At 39.6% G+C, this 25,872-nt stretch overlaps 1 pseudogene; it reads right to left on the bottom strand.

Annotated features, from left to right (window-relative positions):
• Nucleotides 1-11,094: 11,094 nt before the first annotated feature.
• On the bottom strand, nt 11,095-12,001 carry LOC136169228 (olfactory receptor 10G9-like; annotated as a pseudogene).
• Between the last annotated feature and the right edge of the window lie 13,871 nt (nt 12,002-25,872).

The raw sequence follows: 25,872 nt of genomic DNA, 5'->3' as shown, positions 1-25,872 counted from the left end.
TCCATCCATTGATTTTTCCAGGCAAGATACTGGAGTGGGGTGCCATTGCCTTCTCTGAGTGCATAGATACACAGCCCATACTCATGGACTTCCATATGTAATGATGAAGATGTGACTGTATCTCAATTTCTCATCTATTAAAGACCTTCTCTAACAATACTGTTCAGAGGATTAAATGATTTAGTGGAATAAATGTACCTGAGCAATACCAAGTCGCAATAAATTTTTAAAGTTTTAAAATTAAAACATGCGACCACCAGCCAGATACCCTGATTCTTAGAATCTTTTCTTCTACAATTTATTTCAGTGACTCTCTAGCCACTGACATAATATTTGGTATATGCATGAATGTAACTTTCTTTAAATCACTGATAATAAATTATAGTCATGATTACCACTGTCATTCACAATGTAATTATTCTGATTAGCTTGATGAATTTTATATGGCCATATTTACCAGTTTTCAAGGAACTTAATAATTATAAAATCAACAAAAATTACATTGCACAAAATTATTATAGAACAATTCAAAGACAAAAATATATATATTACTGAGTTTAAGATATACTAGACACTTTATAATTTAATCATTACAAGAACCCTATGAGATCTGTACTGTTGATATATAAGGTAAGAAAAGTAAAGATGATTAGGTCGCTTGCTCAAATATGCAGGGTTAGTAAGGAATATGGTCAAGGCTTAACCCCAGATATCCTGCACCAAAGTCCGTGATGTTAAACTTTACCCTACATTGCTATCACTAAATATGAGGAAAATTTAAGTGTTTGGGGAGGACAATATCAATGAACACCAATAATCATTGAAACAACAAAGCAGATAATTTTGTACAGCTGTATTTTATATATCAAATGCAATTTCTAATAAACTACTTTTCTCCCCATATACTATGAAAAGCACCTTAGCTACCTTACCTTTGCCTGATTTAGATTCTAAATGCTTCATCACACTTTATTTACATGCTCCACATTAAGTTGTGGGCTTCTCAAGGAAAAATATTGTCTTATCCTGTAATAATCCATCTTTATAAATGTTTGCCTCCTTTCTTTAGGATGCTTTCTCTGCTATAGGCCATTTCTATTTCCCAATATATTTATTTACTTCCTTAGGGATCCAACTTCTGATGCACACTCATAATATTAGGTATCACTCCTAAACTGGGGCCTTCTCTTTCTCCCCATGCTGTTCCTGCTTTCCTTGTTCAAGTCCCTAATAACTTTAGTTTGTCAGATATTTCAATTAGGAGATAAAGCTATTGCATCAAATTTTACATGTCTAAACATTTCCCCATCTTCTTCAACATTTGTCTCTTATGTGATATGATTATCCCAGTATAAAGCTACTCTGAAATTCAGTGTCTGCCCATAATCCTTCCTCATACACTTCTTCATACAGTTGAAAAGGGGATAAGAGAAGAGATAAATAGAAAAAAATGAGAGAGTTCAAATGGCATGAAAAATCTCTGCAAAATAAAGAAGCATAGTGGATAATTTTAATACTTCTATAATGAATTCTTCATATTTTCAAATATTAATTGGGAAAACTTTATTTTGTAAATACTTCCTTATGTCATTACTATGCCCTAAGTGTTATCAGGTCTGTTTTCAAAAGGGAAAGAAATTTTTTTAATTAATAAAATAATTCAGAGTTGATGTTTCCATTCCAGTTGGGGAATGATGAAAACTGAGAAAAACTTTCAACATCCTGTGTCATATATTCATGTATTCCCTTGGGTCTTTCCTTGTAGTAACAGTTATAGAATATTGAACTTGTCCTTGGAGACTCATTATTATGCTATCATTCCCCCACTAGCCCCAAATGTTAAAGCATTGTTTGTAATAACATGATGTGTCTAATTGATTCCTTGAAGTTATAGTTTCTGAGTTAACTAGTAGCCAAAAGGGATCTTAAATTATAGAAGTACATAGTTAAATATGAGATGTAAGTAGCTAGCATGGAAAGAAGCTGGCTAAATCCATAAGGAATATGATGACTTTTCTAATAATCTTAATGTTGATACTGTTCATCCATTCAATCCTGCATTCTCAATTAATCAATGTAATAATTCCTTTAAAAATTTTAATTAAATGACTATTATATTTAAGGCCTTGTGTGCTGCTGTTCATGGGGTCACGAAGAGTCAGACATGACTGGGCAACTGAACAACAACAACAAGATATTTAAGGCACAGGAAATACAGAACATCAAGACAGTATTCATGTTCCAGAAGTCCAGCGTCCATACCTGAAACACATAAGTAAGCAAGTGAGTTTCAGAATGTCATAAAGTATACATCAGGTGAAATGGTAAACTATATGGCATCTAACAGAGGTTGGGCGGTTGAGTGAGTCACAATCTGAAAATAAATAAAACTACATACACAGATAATAATCAAACATGTAGTTCATATTAATAACATGTGAGCATAAATAATATGGACTTCTCTGGTGACTCGGTGGTAAAGAAACTACTTGCCAAAGCAGGAGACGCAGGATCAGTCCCTGGGTAGAGAAGATCCCCTGGAAGATAAAATGGCAACCCACTCCAGTATTCTTGCCTGGGAAATCACATGGACAGAGGAGCCTGGTAGACTATAGTCCATAGGGTCTCAAAGAGTCAGATACGACTGAGTACGCATGAATAATATAGAGATTATTTCAGTTCACATGTTTTGGAGTCTGCCCCCAAATTCTCAGAGATTCTGCTTTTCAGCCCAGGTCACAATACATTTTGAGTCTTTTAGTTCTAACGAGAAGAAAATTTGGACACAAGAGACTAAATTCAAAACTTTTCACCTCTGTTTTTATTCTCTGATAATCTCAATGCCCAGACCATGCATACATATTGGCCATGACCTGCCTCCTTCCAATCACAAGAAGGCCAGACTATGAATTCCTTTTGTGTCTCTTTGGTGGTGATGTAGAAATATTAGATAGCCTGTAGTAAGATATTAAAAGGAGTAAGATAGTAAAAGAAGGGGATGGAAGAGTATGAAATGGTTAGAATAACAAACTCAATAGATATGAATTTGAACAAACTCAAGGAGATAGTGGAGGATAGAGGAGCCTGGCATGTTGCAGTCCATGGGCTCGCAAAAAGTGGGACACAATTTAGTGAGTGGACAACAAAACAACAGATTCAGCACCACTCTATGCATCTATTTGATGCACAGTCAGCAGAGGCAGTGGAAAGTCGTAAAAAGAATTTTGAAAACACGTTTGAAATTTGTGCAGAATCAAGTCTGAAGTGGTCAGATTCCCTAATAATAGCACTTAAGATCATTAGATATAAAGAGAAGACAAGGACTCTCCTGGAGTGAAATATTAATGGACAAGACATATAAGACTTTCCATCACTCCTCTAAAAGATGTCCGTTGGATGTATATTCACATGTTTGATGATGTGATATTAGGGTGTTTTGAAATTATTAGTGAAGCATGACAAGCCATTCACAAGTGTTCACAGCTCCAAAGCTCTACTCAGAACAATGTCATAACAGGCAATCTGCTGTGTATTAACTAAACATCACTGTTAGAGGCCATGCTAAATTCTAAACAATCCAAGATCTTTACAGTCATTTAAGTACATGTATCAGCTTTCTATATTTTTTTATATTGTTGTCTTCTATTTTATTTCCAACTGTGTTGTAAACTTCACAAGACATTGTCTCTGTCCATGGGATTCTCCAGGCAAGAATACTGGAGCAGGTTGACATGCCCTTATCCAGGGAATGTTCACAACCCAGGGATTGAACCCAGGTCTCCTGCTTTGCAGGCAGATTCTTTACTGTCTAAAACACCAGGGAAGCCCATTTTAATGATCAGTAGTGTTTTATTTCTACCTACATATTTACCTTTTCCAGTGCTATTTATTCCTTCTTGCACTTCCATCTGGGATCATTTTATTCAATTTTAGAATTTCCTGTGGTAATTTCTATATTGAGGGGCTATATTTTATATTGTTGATACTTGTTAATAGAGACTACTTCATAATGGCTGTGTAGAAATAGTTTTCCTCTTTCATTTTTATTTGCAATTTGACTTTTCTGTTTGCCTGATTTTAAAAATCAACTTTAGAGAGGTGTAACGTGCATACAGTAAAATGCATCCATTTTGGGTACACAGTTTCACCTGTTATGACAAATGTTAACTTCCACCAAAAGCAGGATTAAAAAACCTCTCCATCACTGTATGGAACACCTTGTGTCCCTTCTAGGTCATCTCCCACCTCCTGAGACCCAGACTCAACTGCTTTCTCTCAGTGTAGATTAGATTTATCCTAGAGTTTCCTATATATGGGATCATATGTTACATATACTTTTGTGTCTCATTTATTTTTAATTGAAGTATAGTTGATTTATTGTATCATATTAGTTTCAGCTATAGAGTATATTGATTAAGTATTTTTACAGATTATATGCCTTTAAAAATTACAATTTTTTGCAATCATTTGTGCTATACATTATATCCTTGTGGCTTATTTGTTATATATAATAGTTTGCATATCTTAATACTATTTCTTTTGTTCATCTGCCTTTTCCTCATTCATCTGTGTATTTGTACACAGCAATAATTCATTTCTCACTGAAGGGTAGTCTATTGTATAAATACATCACAATTTATCACCTATCATTTAGCACTTGTGTTGCTTCCAGATTGGGTATATCATTAATGAAGATGTTATGTACATTTATTTGTAAATATTTGTGGACATTTGTTTTCAATATTCCTGGGTAAACGTCAAAAAGTAGAATGGCTAAGTCAAATGATAAGTCAAATTGCAAGTCAGCTATACCACTTTATATATCCACCAGTAATATATGACTTCCAATTGTCCTGTAACCTCACTAATATTTGATGTTGTCACTTTTAAAACTTTAACCAACTGGATATGTGTGATAACACTTTATTATGACTTAATTTTACATTTCATTGCTGATTAATGATGCACATTTTTCATCTTTGACCATCCACTTATTTCCTTTATGAGGTATGTAGTCAAGTCTTTTGTCCATTTCTCATTGAATTGTTTGCTTTTGATTGTTGATTTGTGAGATATCTTTACACATTTATTACAAATATTTGCATCCAATGTGTCTCATACCTACCTATGTTTTTATTAACATCATTTGAAGAACACAGTTTTTAATTTAAGTAAATCTAATTTTTAATTTATTTATGGCCCATGCTTTTCTGGCCTTTCTAAGAAATCTGCACCAACTCCATGTTTATGAAAATTTTCTCTCACATTCCCCATGGAAATGCTTTTACATTTAGGTCACTAATTCAATTGAGAAGATAAATAAAATAGACAAACCATTAGCCAGACTCATCAAGAAAAAAAGGGAGAAGAATCAAATCAACAGAATCAGAAATGAAAATGGAGAAATCACAACAGACAACACAGAAATACAAAGGATCATAAGAGACTACTATCAGCAACTATATGCCAATAAAATGGACAACTTGGAAGAAATGGATGAATTTTTAGAAAAGTATAACCTTCCAAAACTGAACCAGGAAGAAATAGAAAATCTTAACAGACCCATCACAAGCATGGAAATCAAAACTGTAATCAAAATCTTCCAACAAATAAAAGCCCAGGACCAGATGGCTTCACAGGTGAATTCTACCAAAAATTTAGAGAAGAGCTAACACCTATTCTACTCAAACTCTTCCAGAAAATTGCAGAGGAAGGTAAACTGCAAAACTCATTCTATGAGGCCACCATCACCCTAATACCAAAACCAGATAAAAATGACACACAAAAAAGAAAACTACAGGTCAATATCACTGATGAACATAGATGCAAAAATCCTCAACAAAATTCTAGCAAAGAGAATCCAACAACATATTAAAGAGATCATACATCATGGTCTGGGCTTTATCCCAGAGATGCAATGATTCTTTAATATCTGCAAATTAGTCAATGTGATACACCACATTAACAAATTGAAAGATAAAAACCATATGATTATCTCAATAAATGCAGGAAAAGCCTTTGACAAAGCTCAACATCCATTTATGATTAAAAAAAAAAAAACCTCCAGAAAGCAGGCATAGAGGGAACATACCTCAACATAATAAAAGCCATATATGATAAACCCACAGCAAACATTATCCTTAATGGTGAAAAATTGAAAGCATTTCCCCTAAAGTCAGGAACAAGACTGCCCACTCTCACCACTACTATTCAACATAGTTTTGGAAGTTTTAGCCACAGCAATCAGAAAAGAGAAAGGAAAAAAGGAATCCAGATTGGAAAAGAAGTAAAACTCTCACTATTTGCAGATGACATGATCCTCTACATAGAAAACTCTAAAGACACCATCAGAAAATTACTAGAGCTAATCAATGACTATAGTAAAGTTGCAGGATATAAAATTAACACAGAGAAATCCCTTGCATTCCTATACACTAACAATGAGAACACAGAAAGAGAAATTAATAAAACAATTCCATTCACCATTGCAATGAAAAGAATAAAATACTTAGGAATAAATCTACCTAAAGAAACAAAGACCTATATATAGAAAACTATACAACACTGATGAAAGAAATCAAAGAGGACACAAATAGATGGAGAAATATACCATATTCATGGGTCAGAAGAATCAATATAGTGAAAATGAGTATAATGCCCAAAGCAATTTACAGATTCAATGCAATCCCTATCAAGCTAGCAATGGTATCTTTCAGAGAACTAGAACAAATAATTTCACAATTTGTATGAAAATACAAAAAACCTCAAATAGCCAAAGCCATCTTGAGAAAGAAGAATGAATGGAGCTGAAGGAATCAACCTGCCTAACTTCAGTCTCTACTACAAAGTCACAGTCATCAAGACAGTATGGTACTAACACAAAGACAGAAATATAGAACAATGGAACAAAATAGAAAGCCTGGAGATAAATCCACCACCTATGGACACCTTATCTTTGACAAAGGAGGCAAGAATATACAATGGAGAAAAGACAATCTCTAACAAGTGGTGCTGGGAAAACTGGTCAACCACTTGTAAAAGAATGAAACTAGAACACTTTCTAACACCATACACAAACATAAACTCAAAATGGATTAAAGATCTAAATGTAAGACCAGAAACTATAAAACTCCTAGAGGAGAACAAATGCAAAACAAACTCTGACATAAATCACAGCAGGATCCTCTATGACCCACCTCCCAGAGTAATGGAAATAAAAGCAAAAGTAAACAAATGGGACCTAATTAAACTCAAAAGCCTTTGCACAATGAAGGAAACTATAAACAATGTGAAAAGACCGCCCTGAGAATGGGAGAAAATAATAGCAAATGACGCAACTGACAAAGAATTCTTCTCAAAAATATACAAGCAGCTCCTGTAGCTCAATTCCAGAAAAATAAATGACCCAATCAAAAAATGGGCCAAAGAACTAAATAGACAATTCACCAAAGAAGACATACTGATAGCTAACAAATAGATGAAAAGATGCTCAACATCACTCATTATCAGAGAAATGCAAATCAAAATCACAATGAGGTACCATCTCATGCCAGTCAGAATGACTGCTATCAAAAAGTCTATAAACAATAAATGCTGAAGAGGTTGTGAAGAAAAGTGAACCCTCTTAAACTCTTGGTGGGAATGCAAACTAGTACAGCCACTATGGAGAACAATGTGGAGATTCCTTAAAAACTGGAAATAGAACTGCAATACAACCCAGCAATCCCACTGCTGGGCATACACACCGAGGAAACCAGAATTGAAAGAGACACGTGTACCCCAATGTTCATCACAGCACTGTTTACAATAGCTAGGACATGGAAGCAACCTACATGTCCATTGGCAGACGAATGGATAAGAAAGCTGTGGTACATATATATAATGGAATATTACTCAGCTATTAAAAAGAATTCATTTGAATCAGTTCTAATGCAGTGGATGAAACTGGAGACTATTATACAGAGTGAATTAAGTCAGAAAGGAAAACACCAATATAGTATATTAACATATATATATGGAATTTAGAAAGATGATAATGATGACCCTATATGCTAGACAGCAAAAGGGACACAGATGTAAAGAACAGACTTTTGGACTCTGTGGGAGAAGGTGAGGGTGGGATGATTTGAGAGAAGAGTATTGAAACATGTTTTTTACCATATGTGAAATAGATTGCCAGTCCAGGTTCAATGCGTGAGACAGAGCACTCAATGCCAGTGCACTAGGATGACGCTGATGGATGGGATGGGAAAGGAGGTGGCAGAGGGGTTCAGGATGGGGGACACAGGTATACCCATGGCTGATTCATGTGAATGTATGGCAAAAACCGCTACAATATTGTAAAGTAATTATCCTCCAATTAAAATTAATTAACATACAAAAATAAATAAATAAAATAATTTTTTTATAAAAAATAAGGTAATGCTCAAAATTTGGTTTTTACTGATGGTTTTTTTGCTTTATTTGTTGAAAGCACTATACTTTCCTCTTTGAAATGCTCTGGCATTTTGATTAAACATTGTCTGAGTGACATGTGTGGGTGTGGATCCACATTCTGCTCCATTGACCTACTTGTCAGTACTTCATGCCAGTTGTGCAAACTTGATTACTATGATTTACAGTACTATCACAGTTTTTAAACATGTGGGTTTTATGTTTCCATGACAACTATATACACCTTCACCTCCAAATCCTCCAGCTGCCCCTTTGTTATTCAAATGAATGTTTTCAATTCCTCATTTCCTTTTAATCGCCTACAAATATTCCATGGATGATGTTTATATGTCATCTCTGCGGTGGAATAGTTCAGTGGCATGAAGAAACTAGAAGAGCAACAGCTTTGGTCCTTGAATACTTTGCTCCCAGGACCATGTCACTGAGAAGTAGCCACTTTCATAAGCACCTTCTCTGGGACTCCTTAAATTTACAGTCTCTGTAAAGGTCTTTTCGTGTCATTATAAGAAATGATTCTGTAAGGTTCAATAGCAGATTTGTGTAAATCTTCTTGGACTTACTTTGGAAACATAAAAGGCAGTGGTTTTCCTTTACTGATCTGGCCCCTTTATTCCGCCCAATAGAAGTTTTCTTCTCCAGGTTTAGGAAATGGATGTTTAAAAAGCCACCAGAAACCAAAGAATGTTGTGGCTAGTCCCCTTGCTTACTAAATCTGTAGGCTTTTCCTGCCTTGTCTCCTAGGCTACACTATCAACCAGGTGATTTTACTTGAAACTTTCATGGATATTTCACTCAAGTAATTCCAGTTAGATGTTTCATTCTATCCTAAGAACTTACCCTTATCACGTTATCTGTGTGTTGAGTTTTATCACGTTATCTGTATGTTGAGTTTTATCACAACTACCAAAGTGTATTAACCTTCTCTAGCAGCTTTACCTTCTCATGAAGTTGGCCCTTCACCATCCATTGCACCATCTTGATTCTTACTACTACTGCCTGAAAGTAAAGAATCCACACGCAATGCAGGAGATGTGGGTTCGATCCCTGGATTGGGAAGATCCCCAGAAGAAGGGAAAGGCTACCCACTCCAATATTCTGGCCTGGAAAATTCCATGGACTATATAGTTCATGGGGTCGCAAGGAGTTGGACACGACTGAGTGACTTTCACTTTCACTGCCTGAACCTGGGTTTTCATGTGTTTTTTTTTTTTTTTTTTCTTTCCTAATACGCAGTTGAAAAAGCTCTTTAGTTGATCTTTCTGCCTTAAGGCTTACCTTCCTCCCATCTTCCTTCACATACTAATTACATCTCTAAATATAAATGTGGTCATATGACAGTTACATTGGCTGTATTTCAATTACTTTCCCAATTTTGAGAGATAAGAATCCTTCATGCTAGTATTGTATATATGTTCCTTCATAATTAGTCTGATTTTTCTGACTTTCTTAAACACCCTATTCTTCTTATATAATTATAAAGACTACAAGCTCCTTGAGGTCTATGTCTGCTTAGTCTTTGTACTCACCGTTCATACCACATAGTAGCCACTAAATACATATTTATATATTGAATAAATATTGATTCACTCAGAAAAGCAAAAAAAAAAAAACCCTCAAAGTTATTTTATCCAATTCTTTTAACAAAATAATAATATTTGATAGCTTTATTGAGTGGTCAATATTCACATCAGCTAAAACATCATCATAGAGATCCTTGTGGTCTTGGAACTGTTCAATATATTGACTGTAGTGGTGGATACACAAACCTACAGGAGTTAAAACTGTGTACAACTTAACATACACACACATAAATAAATCTGGGAAAATCTGAATAATCTGTGGCTTATATCAATGTCCAAATCCTAATTGTGATATTATGGTGCAGTCTGCTAATCATTACCATTGGGGGAATCTGGGCAAAGTTTCTCTCTGTATACAAGGGATCTCTCTGTATTATTTCTTATAACTTTATATTACAGTTATACCAATAAAAATTTCAATTAAAAAAAGACACTCACTTTTATTTACCTTTTGTGTCTTCATTAAAAATCTAAATAACTTTCAACATGGTTTTGTTTCATACATATTATTATAGTATTTAGAGTCTTCCAGTGAATTTCCTAGTTAAAACAATTAATGAGTCTCTTCCTGGGCACCCATGACACCTACCTCAATGTACCTTGTTTGATGCTGCATTTATTTCTCTCCCTTACCCAATGATGACTTTGCGAATGCAGAGATTTTGATCTTTCTGTGTTTCTATTGTTTATAATGTGTTTTGTGCTATATATGTGTGCTCTGTGCTAAGTTGCTTCAGTTGTGTCAAACTCTTTGTGACCCTATGACCTGTAGCCTGTCCATGGGATTTTCCAGGCAAGAATACTGGAGTGGGTTGCCATTTCCTTCTCCAGGGAACGTCCCTTAAATTATTGCCATTAAAAGGCTGCTTAAGCTGGAACTCTGCACAGGGAGAAAAAGTAAAAAATTACTGTTTTCATTAAAAAATTAATTGAAATGTCCCTTAAAAGTATCAATTCTTCTTTTTTTTAGTATAAATTCTTGTTGGTGTTTAACTTAATTATAAATAAAAGTTAGTCATATCTGATCTGTGTTGATTACTTACTTTGAGTAAATACTGACTCACTTTTTCACTTTCAACAGAGCTTTCTTCACTTACTTATTCCTCAGAGTGTAGACCACAGGGTTCAGAAGGGGTGTCAGCACAGTGTAGAAAACAGCCACAATCCTGTCCACAACCTTGGAGCCTGGTCTCATAAATGAAAACAAGGGGAACATAGAAGCAAAGGACCACAGTGCAGTGGGAGGCACAGGTCTGGAAGGCTCTCCATCGCCCCTCTGAGGTGCGGATCTTCAGGATGGAACGGACAACGGACACGTAGGACAGCACAGTAAGAAGAAAGCAGCCCAAGGCCACCAACCCAATGCTGACAAAGATCACCATCTCCACGGTGGACGTGTCTGCACAGGCCAGTTTGAGGATAGATGGTGCATCACAGATGTAATGCTGGATCTGGTTGGGTCCACAGAAGGGCAAATGGAATGTCGGTGTGGTCTGGGCAGCAGAGTGCAGAGAGCCACTGAGCCACGTGGTTGTGGCCAGGATGGCACATGTCCTCCCACTCATCATGCTGGAGTACCTGAGTGGGTAACTGATGGCCAGGTAGCGGTCATAGGACATGACAGCGTAAAGGAAATACTCAGTGCTGCCCAGAAAGTCAAAGGAGTAGAACTGGGCCATGCAGCTGGAAAAGGAGATAGGACTGCCTTCTGGGGACACCAGGGTCATCAGCATTTTCAGTGTAGTGACCGTGGAGAACCACATGTCAATGAAGGGCAGGTTGCTCAGGAAGTAGTACATGGGGTTGTGCAGGTGGGGATTCACTATAATCACTAGCATGATGAGAAGATTTCCCACCACAGTGAGGACATAGATCACCAGGAAGATTCCAAAGAGGACGGTGTCCAGCTCTGGTGTGTGGGGAAGGCCCGAGAGGATGAACGTCATCACTAGACTCGCATTTATCATGTCTCCTCTGTATGGTACTCTGTTCCTACAGGAAGGACAGCAAATCCAACACTGACATATTTCATATGAGAACATATTTCAATATGAAATATACCAACTGCATCTTAGCTTATAGAGAAAACAATGGATATATTTATCTATTACAAAGATAGCAGATAGCATGTTTGCTTCATCATGGGGCTCTGAGGAGGAATGGTTGTTTCTCTATTGCAGAACATAAATGACCCAATAGAAAAGAATCAGCCAAATTAAAAAGAGGACTAAATTTATATGAAATCAGCTAAATAGAAAAGAGGAGTAAATTTTATAGTGTATTTTCTGTGGAATTAGGAAAGATATACCCAAACTAGCTACTTTTCAGAGTTGATAGCTACTCTAAGAATAAAGCCTCTCTCTTTCTCTTTTTCTTTTTCTCTTTCTGTTTTTCTCTAACATACATGCCTATACAGACACCATAGAGACAGACAGAAATATACACCACATACACACATACTTCCAAATATACTGATTTTGTCTTTTGATCATCAGAGGGTTTCCACAATAAATATAAGCTGCCATATGACCCAGCAATCCCACTCCTGGGCATACACACCGAGGAAACCAGATCTGAAAGAGACACATGCGCCCCAATATTCATCGCAGCACTGTTTATAATTGCCAGGACATGGAAGCAACCTAGATGCTCATCAGCAGATGAATGGATAAGGAAGCTATGGTACATATACACCATGGAATATTACTCAGCCGTTAAAAAGAATTCATTTGAATCAGTTCTAATGAGATGGATGAAACTGGAGCCCATTATACAGAGTGAAGTAAGCCAGAAAGATAAAGACCAATACAGTATACTAACGCATATATATGGAATTTAAAAAGATGGTAACGATAACCCAATATGCAAAACAGAAAAAGAGACACAGATGTACAGTACAGACTTTGGGACTCAGTGAGAGAAGGCGAGGGTGGGATGTTCTGAGAGAATAGCATTGAAACAAGTATACTATCAAAGGTGAAACAGACCACCAGCCCAGGGTGGATGCATGACACAAGTGCTCAGGGTTGGTGCACTGGGAAGACCCAGAGGGATGGGATGTGGAGGGAGGCAGGAGGGGGGATCGGGATGGGGAACACATGTAACTCCGTGGCTTATTCATGTCAAGGTATGGCAAAAACCACTACAATATTGTAAAGTAATTAGCCTCCAACTGTGAGGCTGTCACGGCTAATGCCATGGCAGGCAGCCTAGAGTAGGAGGAGGCCAGGTTTCCCGGGGAAACATAATTATCAGGCTACCTGGAGCCAGCCAATCAACATATGCCTAGCCAGAAGAAAGGGAACCTATCAAGGGAAAGCTGAAAGCCCCACGTAGGGCCAACAAAAATTACCTTGCAACTGTGTAGCCAATCTGCTTATGCCAATTACCCACTGTGTAACCAATCCGATTGCACCAACTACCTGCTGCTTGTTTTGACCTAATAAATACCCGAGAGAACTGGGGCTCGGGGCCTTTCGTCCTCACCCACCTGGTGAGGGCGGGAGGCCCTGGCTCGAATCAGTAATAAATTCCCCTATTGCGAGTTGCATTGTTTCGAGGAGTCTTCTTTCCCTACCGGGGACTTGGACTACGGGCAGAACATTTGGGGGCTCGTCCGGGATCCCTTGACCGGGGAAGAACGCTCTTTGGAACAAAGGGGAAAAAGACAGGTAATAGCACCGGTGCTCAGGCAGGTTTAGAAAAAGTCCAGAGTAAAGACCCCCTTTCCTATTTCTTGCTTTTCATCTACAAACAGCTGGAATGGCTTATTTGGGTTAGGCAGGGCAAGGGCTGGGGCTTTTAGTAGGGCCCGTCTGAGTGTCTGGAAAGCCTGTTTCATTGGCTCAGTCCAAGTCCAGCTTGGGGTCTCTTTACTTCTCTCATACAAGGGCCGGGCCTTTTCAGTAAACCCCATGATCCACAGTCTACAATATCCAACAGTCCCCAAAAACTCTCTCACCTGGCGGGGGGTCTTGGGCTCTGGTATCTGCAATATTGTTTCCTTCATGGCCTGGGCTAGCCACCCTTGCCCCTGCCTGATCTTATACCCCAAATAGGTGGCCTCTTGCCAGGATATTTGCACCTTCTTTGTGCTAGCACGATGTCTCAAGGTGCCTAGAGTCTGTAAGAGGTCACCGGTGGCATGGCTGCATGCCTCCTCTGTGGTTCCAGCCAACATAAGGTCATCCACATATTGCAGCAGGATGACCTCTGGGTGGCTGAGTCCGATATTCATAGAGGTCCTCACTCAGAGCCTCATTAAACAAGGTAGGGGAGTTCTTGAACCCTTGTGGGAGGTGGGTCTAAGTTAGTTGTACTACCACAAGTTAGTTGTACTACCGGTTGGACTTCCCCCTCAGTCCACTCAAAGGCAAATATTTCCTGGCTCTGGGCCGCCAGGGGTAGGCTGAAAAAGGCATCCTTCAAGTCCAACACAGTGTACCAAGTGTACTCAGGCAGTAAACTGCTCAGGAGGGTATATGGGTTGGGGACAGTAGGGTGTATGTCACTCACCCGCTTGTTGACTTCTCATAGGTCCTGGACAGGTCTGTAATCCGTACTCCCTGGCTTCTTCACCGGTAGTAAGGGGGTGTTCCAAGGGGATTGGCACCGCTTGAGAATTCTGGCATCCATGAGCCGTCGAATGTGGGGAGTGATCCCCTGCTGAGCCTCCTGGCTCATAGGGTATTGTCTCACCTTCACAGGAGTCACCTCGGCTTTTAGTTCGATGACGACTGGATGTCTCTGTTTAGCCAGTCCCATTCCTGCTGTTTCTGTCCATGCCAACGGGTATTTGTGGGCCCACGGTTGTATATCTGGTGCTATAACCTCTGAAGGCTTAGGCACAAAAAGTCTGTATTCATCTCTTAAAGCTAGAGACAAGACATGTATTGGCTGTCCAAGTCCATCCGTGACTGACATTCCCCCAGGGTCAAAATGGATCTGAGCATTAACTTTAGTCAACAAGTCCCGTCCAAGCAGAGGGGCTGGGCATTCTGGTATCACCAAAAACGAATGGGACACCTGATGGGTCCCCAGATTTACTTTCCGTTCTGTGGTCCAAAATATGTTTGTCCCCATGGCTCCCTGCACCAAGCTGGTTTTTTTTTTTTTTTTAGACGTTGGTCCCAGGTTTTGATTTAAAACAGTGTTGGGTGCCAGTGTCCACCATGAAGCCAACGGGTTTCCCCTCTACATGTATGGTTACCCAGGACTCCCTTAGTCCGCATATAGAACTCGAGTTCCAGGGGAAATTCTCTCTCTGGGTTGTTCCTCCCTTCAGGTCCCTCTTAGGGCACTCATTTTTCTAGTGCCCCCGTTCTTTGCAGTAAGCGCACTGATCTTTTTAGGGCCTGCCTTTTTGGTCTCTCTCTCTCTTTTTTTTTCCTGTCTGGGGGCCTCGAGGCTCCCTCAATTCTGTTCTGGCCTTTATCCCTGCAAAAAGAATCTTGGCTAGCTCTCTCTGGTTCTTCCGGTTTTCCTTTGCCCTATGTTCCCTATCTTCTTTCCTGATCTTTTCAGCTAGTTCCCTTTCCTCCCGACGAAGTGGTTTCTCCCTTTCTTCTGGGGTCTCCCTATTATTAAACACCTTTTCAGCTGCTTTCAGTAAATCTTGTATTGTCTGTTCTCCTAACCCTTCTATCTTTTGTAATTTCCTATTAATATCTGGGGCTGCCTGATTTACAAACGCTAGTAGAACTGCAGCAAGTGATTCCTCAGCCTGGGGGTCCATGGGTGTATATTGCCTAAAGGCTTTCATTAGCCTCTCTAGGAAGGCTGACGGGCTCTCAGTGGGCTCTTGCCTTACTAAATTTACCTTTGCCAAATTTGTTGGCTTTTTAGCTGTGGCCCGCAGGCCAGCCATTCGAGTCTGGCAGTACAATCGGAGACGCTTCCTACCTTTCACTCGCTCAAAATCCCAGTTAGGCCGCAACAGAGGAAACCCCTCGTCCACGAGATAAGGCTGGGCGGTTGGTCTCCCGTTGACCCCTGGGACCCATTTCCGTGCCTCTGCCAGGAGTTGCTCCCGTTCTTCTGTGTTGAAGAGCACTTGCAACAGCTGCTGGCAATCATCCCAGGTGGGGTTATGAGTGAACAAAATGGGAAAAGGGCCAGTATTGATAGGTTCGCTCTCCGTCCGGGTTAGCTGGTCCCACCCGGACGGGGAGTGCCTGTACAGTAGATGAAGGTAACTCTGGGTCCCCATGATCTCGCTCACCCCCACCCCCTCTATTTTCTCTTCGGGGTCGGGACTCCCCCGCCCCTTCTGATTCATCGGGGGGGGGGCTTTTCCCCCAGGGGGAACCTGAAACGGAGGAGGGGCATATGGCGGGGGCCTAATTTCCGTCTCCAAGTCAATCAGGTTCCGGTCCGAGGATTCCTGCAAGACCGGTTTTGGGCCCTTATTCTTCTTGACTTCTTCTGGGGGAGTGGGAGTTTCTGTAACCAGGGCCTGTACATTAGGAGAATCAGGGAGTTTGTGAACAAAAGGTTTTAACCATTCGGGCGGATCTTTTACTAGATTTTGTCAGACCATAACATGTGGGACTTGGCTGGGGTGGCCCCAGGTATCAGGAGCCATAACTTTTTCTTTCACCGCCTGAATAATAGAAGGTTGAAAAGTTCCTTCTGGAGGCCATCCAACTTGGAAGGTGGGCCACTCTGCAGAGCAAAAGGTTATTAATTTACTCTTTGTAACCAGTAGCAACGGATCATACACACTAGCCCTGACCTCCGAGAAATGATCAGTCATGAGAGAGAGACTGAGTAGATTTTCTTTGCCTCATAGTGAGAGTCAGAAGAAAGTCACCGAGAATTACCACCAATAAATCCTATCGGGAGTGGTGGCGGCCAGGAGGTTGGGCTTGTTGTATGCTTTTGGAACTGCTTATGTGCCTGCGTCGTTGCACGGAAGTTTTCTTGCTGGGGGCGGGTACCCTAAGGGTTGCTAGCCCGTTCCGTGACCCCCTTATCCTTTCACAGGAGTCTTCTAGTGGCAGGCGCCCTATCGGCTCTTAAGTGCCTGTCCCGTGCCCACACAGACGGGTTTTTATTTGGCCAGATTCTCGGTTTAGAATACGAGAAAAAAGAAAGGAGTTTCACGCTCTCGGGCTCCCGTTACTGGGGCGGACCTGTTGGGAGGCCTTCAGAATCCGCCAGGGAGTAGCCCTGGCCGGGACTCGTCAGTTGCCCCGACAACTGTCAGCCTGTTCACTGAAACTCCCAGAAACAGAAATGAGGCTCCAAGGCTTTATAGGAAGTAGACAACGACACTCCAGAGAACAACGAGACAGGAGACAATGCCGGCAGTTATACAGAAAAACACACAGACAGACAGACGTCGGCCGACAACACAGATCCTCTGGAACAAGGGTCACCTTACCATATGGCGTCCACTGTTCCCCCAGATTCGGGCTTAGGAGAGGAAGTTTCCTTCTCGCAGAGCTGACTGCCTCCCAGCGTGCTCGCTGGCCTCAGCCTTATGCCAGCTGGAACGGCTAGTCCGTTCCCTTATGGAAAGCTTTCCCTAATGCCAGACACCTTCCCGCTTCACAGCGGGGCCTTGGCTTTACTCTGGACTTTTTCTGCGCCAGACACCTTCCCCGCTTCACAGCGGGGACTTGGCTTTACTCTGGACTTTTTCTGCGCCAGACACCTTCCCCGCTTCACACCAGGGCCTCGGCTTTACTCTGGACTTTTTCTGCACCAGACACCTTCCCCGCTTCACAGCGGGGCCTCGGCTTTACTCTGGACTTTTTCTAAACCTGCCTGAGCACCGGTGCTATTACCTGTCTTTTTCCCCTTTGTTCCAAAGAGCGTTCTTCCCCGGTCAAGGGATCCCGGACGAGCCCCCAAATGTTCTGCCCGTAGTCCGAGTCCCCGGTCGGGAAAGAAGACTCCTCGAAACAATGCAACTCGCAATAGGGGAATTTATTACTGACTCGAGCCAGGGCCTCCCGCCCTCACCAGGTGGGTGAGGACGAAAGGCCCCGAGCCCCAGTTCTCTCGGGTATTTATTAGGTCAAAACAAGCAGCAGGTAGTTGGCGCAATCGGATTGGTTACACAGTGGGTAGTTGGCGTAAGCGGATTGGCTACACAGTTGCAAGGTAATTTTTGTTGGCCCTACGTGGGGCTTTCAGCTTTCCCTTGATAGGTTCCCTTTCTTCTGGCTAGGCATATGTTGATTGGCTGGCTCCAGGTAGCCTGATAATTATGTTGCCCCGGGAAACCAGGCCTACTCCTACTCTAGGCTGCCTGCCATGGCATTAGCCGTGACAGTCTCATACAACTAATAAAAATAAATGAAATAAAAAATACAGTAAAAAAAAAAAAATCCTAAAGATTTCCCCAGTGGTTCAGTCAGTAAAGAATCTGCCTGAAATGCAGGAGACGCGGGGCTTGATCTCTAGGACAGGAAGATCCCCTGGAGAAGTACATGGCAACTCACTTTATTATACTTACCTGGAGAATTCCATGGACAAAGGAGCCTGGCAGGCTACAGTCCATGGGGTCGCAAAGAATCAGACATGACTGAAGCAACTGAGCACACAAAGAGACCTTCATCCTTGATTGTGGAGAGAAAACTGCCTTCCTAAAGCTCTCTGGTCAGCCGTAGATGTGTCAAGTCAGGAGCCCAATACTGGTCCAGCATTAGTTGCAGCCAGATTCCTCCATCCCACCCTAGACCATGGTCTCCTGTTTCTAAGTGAAATCTGGCACCAAACTTATGCATTGGTGGTCAGAATATCACTGCTTCCCTCAACTCCCCTTATACAATGTTTATTTGTATTTATAAATTTTTATTTTATCTCCTTTCTCTCCAGGATTTTAAGCAATTAATCATCTTCCTTAAAAAGTGTGATCAATGCCAGCCAGGTTGGATGCATTAGACAAGTGCTCAGGGCTGGTGCACTGGGAAGACCCAGAGGGATGGGATGGGTAGGAATGTGGGAGGGGGGATCAAGATGGGGAACACATGTAAATCCATGGCTGATTCATGTCAATGTACAGCAAAAACCACTACAATATTGTAAAGTAATTAACCTCCAACTAATAAATGAAAAAAAAATGTGTGATCAAATCATCTCACAATGTATTTAGAGATGGCCATGAAGGGTTCAATCTACTTAAATAGTAATGAATAGAACTAAACTATATCTATGGGAATTGAGTTCTAAGACTGAATATTTATATTTGCTATAAAACAAATACAAATGTGCTTTTAAAAGTAAAGGATAATAGGTAGCCTGAAATCATTTTTTTTTAATTTCTATTATTCCAGGACTCATACTGTAGGTATTTCTATTTTGTTTTATTTTGTTTGAGTGATCTGAGTGAACAATTACATATTCAAAGAGAAAAGGAATGAAATGAAGAAATGAAGAGAAATTTGGTTGGACACCTGGACCCCTGTAATAGAAGAGGAACATTTCTCCTTGAATTTTGAAGATGCAAATGCCACAGATTCATATCAGCAACACACTTCTATTCTGGAGCATGTGATAAAATCAGAGTTTTTCTTTTGTCTAAAATGTAGAGTTGTAAAGCTATGGTGCATAGAGGAAGAACTTTATTGACTTGTAATTTTATGAAATTTCATATTATCTTTTTTATAAAATGACACAAAGGTGGTTCCATAAGCCATGACAAAAGCAATATCTGCTTATGCTGAAGATGTAAAACAAAACTATGACCATAAACACATTGTAATCACCCCCAAAATTCCAAACAATGAAAAACACTAAGATTTTGCTACTTACCAATCTTACAACTAGGATTTGGACCATTAGGTAAAATTCAAAATTTAAAGAAACTATCCATCTTTGATGAGTAAAGTGCTTCTTTCTCCCCTCATAGACAAAACCACTAGAGGAAAAGCTAGAGAAACATTGATTTTAAATAATATAACTTTAGATTGATTTGATATCTCAAGAGATATTGTTTTGGCTCTTGAATCCTCGTGAATGAGAATGTTCCACATTGTGATAAATAATTAGCTTTTTTTTCCAAAATGCCTTTCTTTGCATTTGATGGGCCATCATTCCATAAGACTTTTTATTTAGCCCAAAATTAAATTCCAAGTTAAATACCTATGACACTCTTGGTTAAAAAATTTCTTGTGCTGGGAATGATTTGGTTGTATGGTATTGGGTTTTGTTTTCTTTGATTTCTTCTTCAAATTCAAGGTGAAAAATGTGGGCTTTAAACCCCAAAAGGATAATTCTCTGGTGAAGTTCATTGTCTCTTTGATGACTCTTGCTCTGTCTGGTGATTAGGGCTATCACAAGGAGAAATTCTGGGGCTTCTTTGCTCTAGGAATGATTTGAGACTTACTTCTAGATAAAGAGCTTGCTAATTAAGCTTCTTCCCTTTGGGACTTAGCAGACTGCAGGTTCCTAGTCAAGAATGGATGATCACTCACCATCCATTGGTGATGGTCTGATTCAGAGACTTTCTCTCTTTTCAGAGATTTCTGCCTTTGTATTTTTAATCCTTTTGTTGTTGTTGTTCTGTTGCTCAGTCATGTCAGACTCCTTGTGACCCCATTCCTGTAGCATGTCAGGTTTCCCTGTTCTTCACCATTTCCTGGAGCTTGCTCAAACTCATGTCAATTGAGTTGGTGATGCCATCCAACCATTTTATCCTCTGTCATCCCCTCCTCCTCCTGCCTTCAGTCTTTTCCAGCATCAGGGTCTTTTCCAGTGAGTCAACTCTTCACATCAGGTGACCAAAGAATTGGAGCTCCAGCTTCAACATCAGACCTTCCAATGAATATGCAGGGTTGATTTCCTTTAGGATTAACTGGTTATATCTCCTTGAAGTCCAAGGGACTCTCAAGAGTCTTCTCCAATACCACAGGTCAAAAGCATCAATTCTTCAGCGTTCAGCCTTCTTTCTGGTTCAACTCTCACGTCCATACATGACTATCGGAAAAACCATAGCTTTGAATAAACGGACATTTGTCAGCAAAGTAATGTCATTATTTTTCAATATATAGACAATTTACCCTTTCAAACTATGTAATTATATATTTATTTACATGAAAACAGAAACATGAATGAAATAATTGGGATAGAGAGCAACCATATACACAATTTAAATATATAGTCTCATGAAAGTTGAAGATATATGAAAGCTGAATCTGAATGAATTCCAACAATGTTTCTCAGCTCCTAAATCTGTGTTGCAATGACTGGTATTGCAAAAAAAAAATAATAAAGCAGTGTAAATCTTTGCTGTATTTAAAACTTTAGTATAGCACATAACAGAAAATTTTACTTAAAACACATGTGCACACACCCACATGCACACACCAGTTCTTAAAATCTTACTCCATAAACATCAAAAACAAGAAATAACTTGATTAAAAAGAGGGTAAAGTCTCATCTAGACAGTCTACAAAGAAAATACAACAAGCATATAAAAAGATGGCCAATATCACTAATCATTAGGGAAATTCAAATCAAATTCACCATGAGATATCACCTCACAACCAAAGGAAAAAAGAAAAGAAATGTGGAGGAACTGGAACCATTGTGCATTGTTGGTGGGAATTCTAAAATAGTAGATCCACAATGGAAAAAACAGTATGGAGATTCTTCCAAAAATTTAAAAATAAAATTACTCTATGATTCAGCAATTCTACTTCTGCGTATACACCTAAAAGCATCCTGAATATTCATATTTATAGAATGCTAACAGCAGCATTATTCAAAATAGGTAGCAGGTGGAAGCTATTCAAGTGTACATTGATGATGAATGGATAGTCAAAATGTGATGTATACATACATGGAACATTACGCACACTTTAAAAGGGAAAGGAATTGACACAGATGGATTCTTCTAGATGGGTGAAACTTAAGGAGATTGTGTTAAGTGATTTAAGAAGTCACAAAAGACAAATAATGTAGGAATCAAATTATATGAAGTTTTTAGAGTAGTGAAATGATAGAAAAAGAAGGAAGAATTGTGGTTGCCAGGGGCTGGGGAAGGGGAAAATAGATGGATATAAGTTAACGGATATAGAGTTTCCTTTTGCTATACGAAAAAGTTGCAGAGTTTGGTTGCTCAATAGCATGAATATACTTAACACTATTGAACTGTGTACTGAAAATGATTAAGATGGTAAATTTAAGCGTTGTATTGCTTTTCCACTATTTAAAATGAGGCTCATTTTTTATGGACATGTTCACACTGCTCTATTTAAAATGGATAATCTACTGCATGGCACAGGGAACTCTGCTCAAAGTGATGTGGTAGCCTGTATGGGAGGGGAGTTTGGGGGAGAGTGGATACATGTATATGTATGGCTGAGTTCCTTCGCTGTTCACTGAAACTAGCAAAACATTTTTAATCAGCTATACTCCAATATAAAATAATAAGTAAAAAGAGGCCTCCTTATCCAGTTCTCACATATCCTGGGATTTTTTAGTTTGCTAGTTCTCTTCTTTTTCTTATAACTTCATCTACTCTTGAACCCACTCAAATTACGGTTAAATTGTTGAGTACCTCAGTTTGCTGCGGGCAGAGAAGAGTCTGAGAAATGCAGTCTTAGATAGGCTTCAGGGGGTCTGCTTGGAGTTATCATTTGTGTCCTTACTCCTTACCAGACAGTGTGTAATTCAATTGCTTTACATGTTATATCTCGTTTATCTACAAACAATGCTGAGATTACTTTACAGAAGGTGAAACAAGGCTTAGGGATATTGGGTAGATTTCTGTAAATTACAGTTTGTGCATAGAATTGGGATTCCATCTCAAATCTTCATGCAGCTTTACTCAATATAGCAGTCTTACCAAAATTTTGAAAATAAACATGTGACCTTCTACATAAACACACCAAAACATCTTACCTCAGCTTTTTTTCCTTTCAATATCTCTGACATGTGAGTGTTAGTCACTCAGTCTTTCCTGACTCTTCGATCCCATGGACTGTAGCCTGCTAGTCTCCTCTGTCCATGGAATTCTTCAAGCAAGAATACTGGAGTGGGTTGCCATTCACTTCTCCAGATGTAGAGTATTTCCATACTATTTCTTATTCCTATCTTCAAACCCTGAAAACACCTCTCCTGTTGTTATCCCTTCTTTTTCTTCTACAAGTAAACTTACAAGTAAACAATTAAACTTCTACAAGTTACTCCATGTCTTTTCTACTTTTTATTTATTTATCCTTCCTAACCCTAACTCTGAACACACTTTATAGACCAAGGTCAATTCAATGGTGTTTGTTTCTTAATCAAAGGCATGTTTATCATCTTTTTTTATTTATACAGCCTGTACAGGTTTAAGTAAGTCATCATGCTTCAAAGTATTAAAGATAATCAAAGATAAATAGGATGGTAGAATTATTAACATTTTTTACAATATTTTTTTAATAATTTGGAGTATTTATACATTGAGGGCAGGAGGAGAAGGGGACGACAGAGGATGAGATGGTTGGATGGCATCACTGACTCAATGGACCTGAGTTTGTGAAAACTCCAGGAGTTGGTGATGGACAGGGAGGCCTGGCTGCTGTGGTTCATGGGGTTGCAAAGAGTAGGACACGACTGAGTGACTGATAGATTTATTTGGCTGTGCTGGGTCTTTATGGCTGCTCCAGCTTTTCGCTAATCATGGCTAGCAGGGTCTACTCTCTAATTGCAGTGGTCAGGCTTCTCAAGACAGTGGCTTCTCTTGTTGCAGAGCATGAGCTCTAGGGAATGCAGACTTGAGTAGCTGTGAGCACAGGCTCAGTGGTTGTGCCCCAGGCTCAAGAGCACTGACACAGTAGCTATGGTGCACAGGCTTGGACCTCACACCACATGGAATCATTGGACCAGGGATCCAACCTTGTGTCTCCTGCATTGGCAGGCAGATTCTTTACCACTGAGCTACTAGGGAAACCCTCGAATTATCAACTTTTATATCTTTTCTAGGGGCTTCTCTGGTGGCTCAGAGGGTAAAGCATCTGCCTGCAATGCGGGAGACCTGTGTTCGATCCCTGGGTCAGAAGGATCCCCTGGAGAAGGAAATGGCAACCCACTGCAGTATGCTTGCCTGGAGAACCCCATGGACGGAGGAGCCTGGTAGTCTACAGACCAAAGGGTCGCAAAGAGTTGGATACAACTGAGCGACTTCACTTCACTTCACTTCATGAGGGAAGTCCTAGATTTATCAAATTTTACATCTTTTTAGCCTTAGTGAGATGTGCAACAAAAATAATGTTTACTTTTTAAATAGAAATTCTAGATATACTTGGAATAATGTAACTACCTCAATGCTCTTTAAACCCTGAAATCTGATGATCAGAAACTTTAGGGGCAAAAGTTCTAAAGAGAACAAATTCCAGTTCCTTCGGAGTAAACTCCATTATTTTGGGCAAATAAAGTTCTTGGATCCTAACTTTCCTTATCTGTAGAAGACTTCATGAGAGTTTTAAAGGGTTTAAATAAGACTGTCAAGTACTCTTTTCCTTTCAGATAGAATTTTGAGCAGAAGGGCTATAATTAGCCACTCTGCCCTCCTTAAACTTTCTGACTCTTGGAAAATAATTAATGCCCTGCCTGATATGATTGGGACTCAGTATTTGTGCAAAAAGATGGATCCATGTATACATAAATAAGCAAGCTAATGAATGTGTTCAATGACGACTTTGAAATCTATCCCCCCAAATATTTATTGAGTATTCTAGGCATTTAGACATTTGAACAGATATCAAGTACTAAAAGACACACACTTCAAGTTCCAGCTAAAAGTTCTTTTTGACTTATCAGCATGTTTCTTACCACTTCTCTCCTAACAGGCCTTTATCTCCCCTACACTTTGGAGAACTTTCAGTCTCTATTCCATTGCACCCTGTACCCTGGCCACAGAGGCAGGCAGGTGCTTCTGCCAAGAAAATCAGATTTGAATCTGGAGCTGAGGTTCCAGAAACAATGGGCAGCTGAGGCTGAATCACCTGACAGCAGGGCCCTGAGGATGTGCCACAAGTTCTTACTGCTGAGGAGCTGCCCTAGTTCCTAGCCTTCCATGAGCCTAGTATTTCAACAATTTCATTAATTTTCTGAGCTAACCCAGTTACTAGTCCTTGCAATAAATCAATCTTATTGACACAAGTAGGAAAACAATTATTTGATTAAAACAACACATACACATGAAAAATAATAAATATATAAATGTACCTAGAAATATGTGATATATGTGCCAAATGAATTTTTAAATTATAATATCATTCCACTGAAGTATATTTTGTAAAGATTATCATAAAAGATTTCTGGTTTAATCAGTTTCCTCCTCTCTCTTTCTGTCTCATTGCTAACAAAAGACTAATTATGTAAGTTAATTGCTCCCTGGTTTAATAAGGTCCCTGACTTCTGTGATTAGTACCCAAAGGAAGACCAAGGTTACTAAAGTTTGTTTGGGAATCTTTGCAGTTCCTAGAGTCAGAGAGGAAATTACTATAAGAGAGAAAACACAGTGAGATTTTTGACATTCTATTTGAAAGTAATCAGAAAAGAGCACTCTGGAGGTCTACCAGCAGGCTGCAAAAGCTGATGGGAATTCAGCAGGACAGGGCAGCTTCCTTCTCCTGCAGAAGGAGAGAAAAGCAACATTCAACTCAATAGCACCAGCCAGTTATGTTGCCTTGTAAGTGCCCAAATTTTATCCTTCATTTAAAAAAACAATAATTTGACTCTCACCCTCTCCTCCTCATTGTAATCACCAATGTAAAAGTAAAATAAAAATAAAAATAGAGCTTGAAATAGTTAGGGTAGGGTCTTAGAATTCATGGGTTGATCTATGATTTGAAGACCTCGCTGTGTTGGAAAAGTTAAGACAAATTGAAAAAGATAT

This window comes from Muntiacus reevesi, chromosome 5 (genome assembly GCF_963930625.1).
Source record: "Muntiacus reevesi chromosome 5, mMunRee1.1, whole genome shotgun sequence".
NCBI classification, from domain to species: Eukaryota; Metazoa; Chordata; class Mammalia; order Artiodactyla; family Cervidae; genus Muntiacus; species Muntiacus reevesi.
This window is presented reverse-complemented; position numbering and strand designations above follow the sequence as displayed.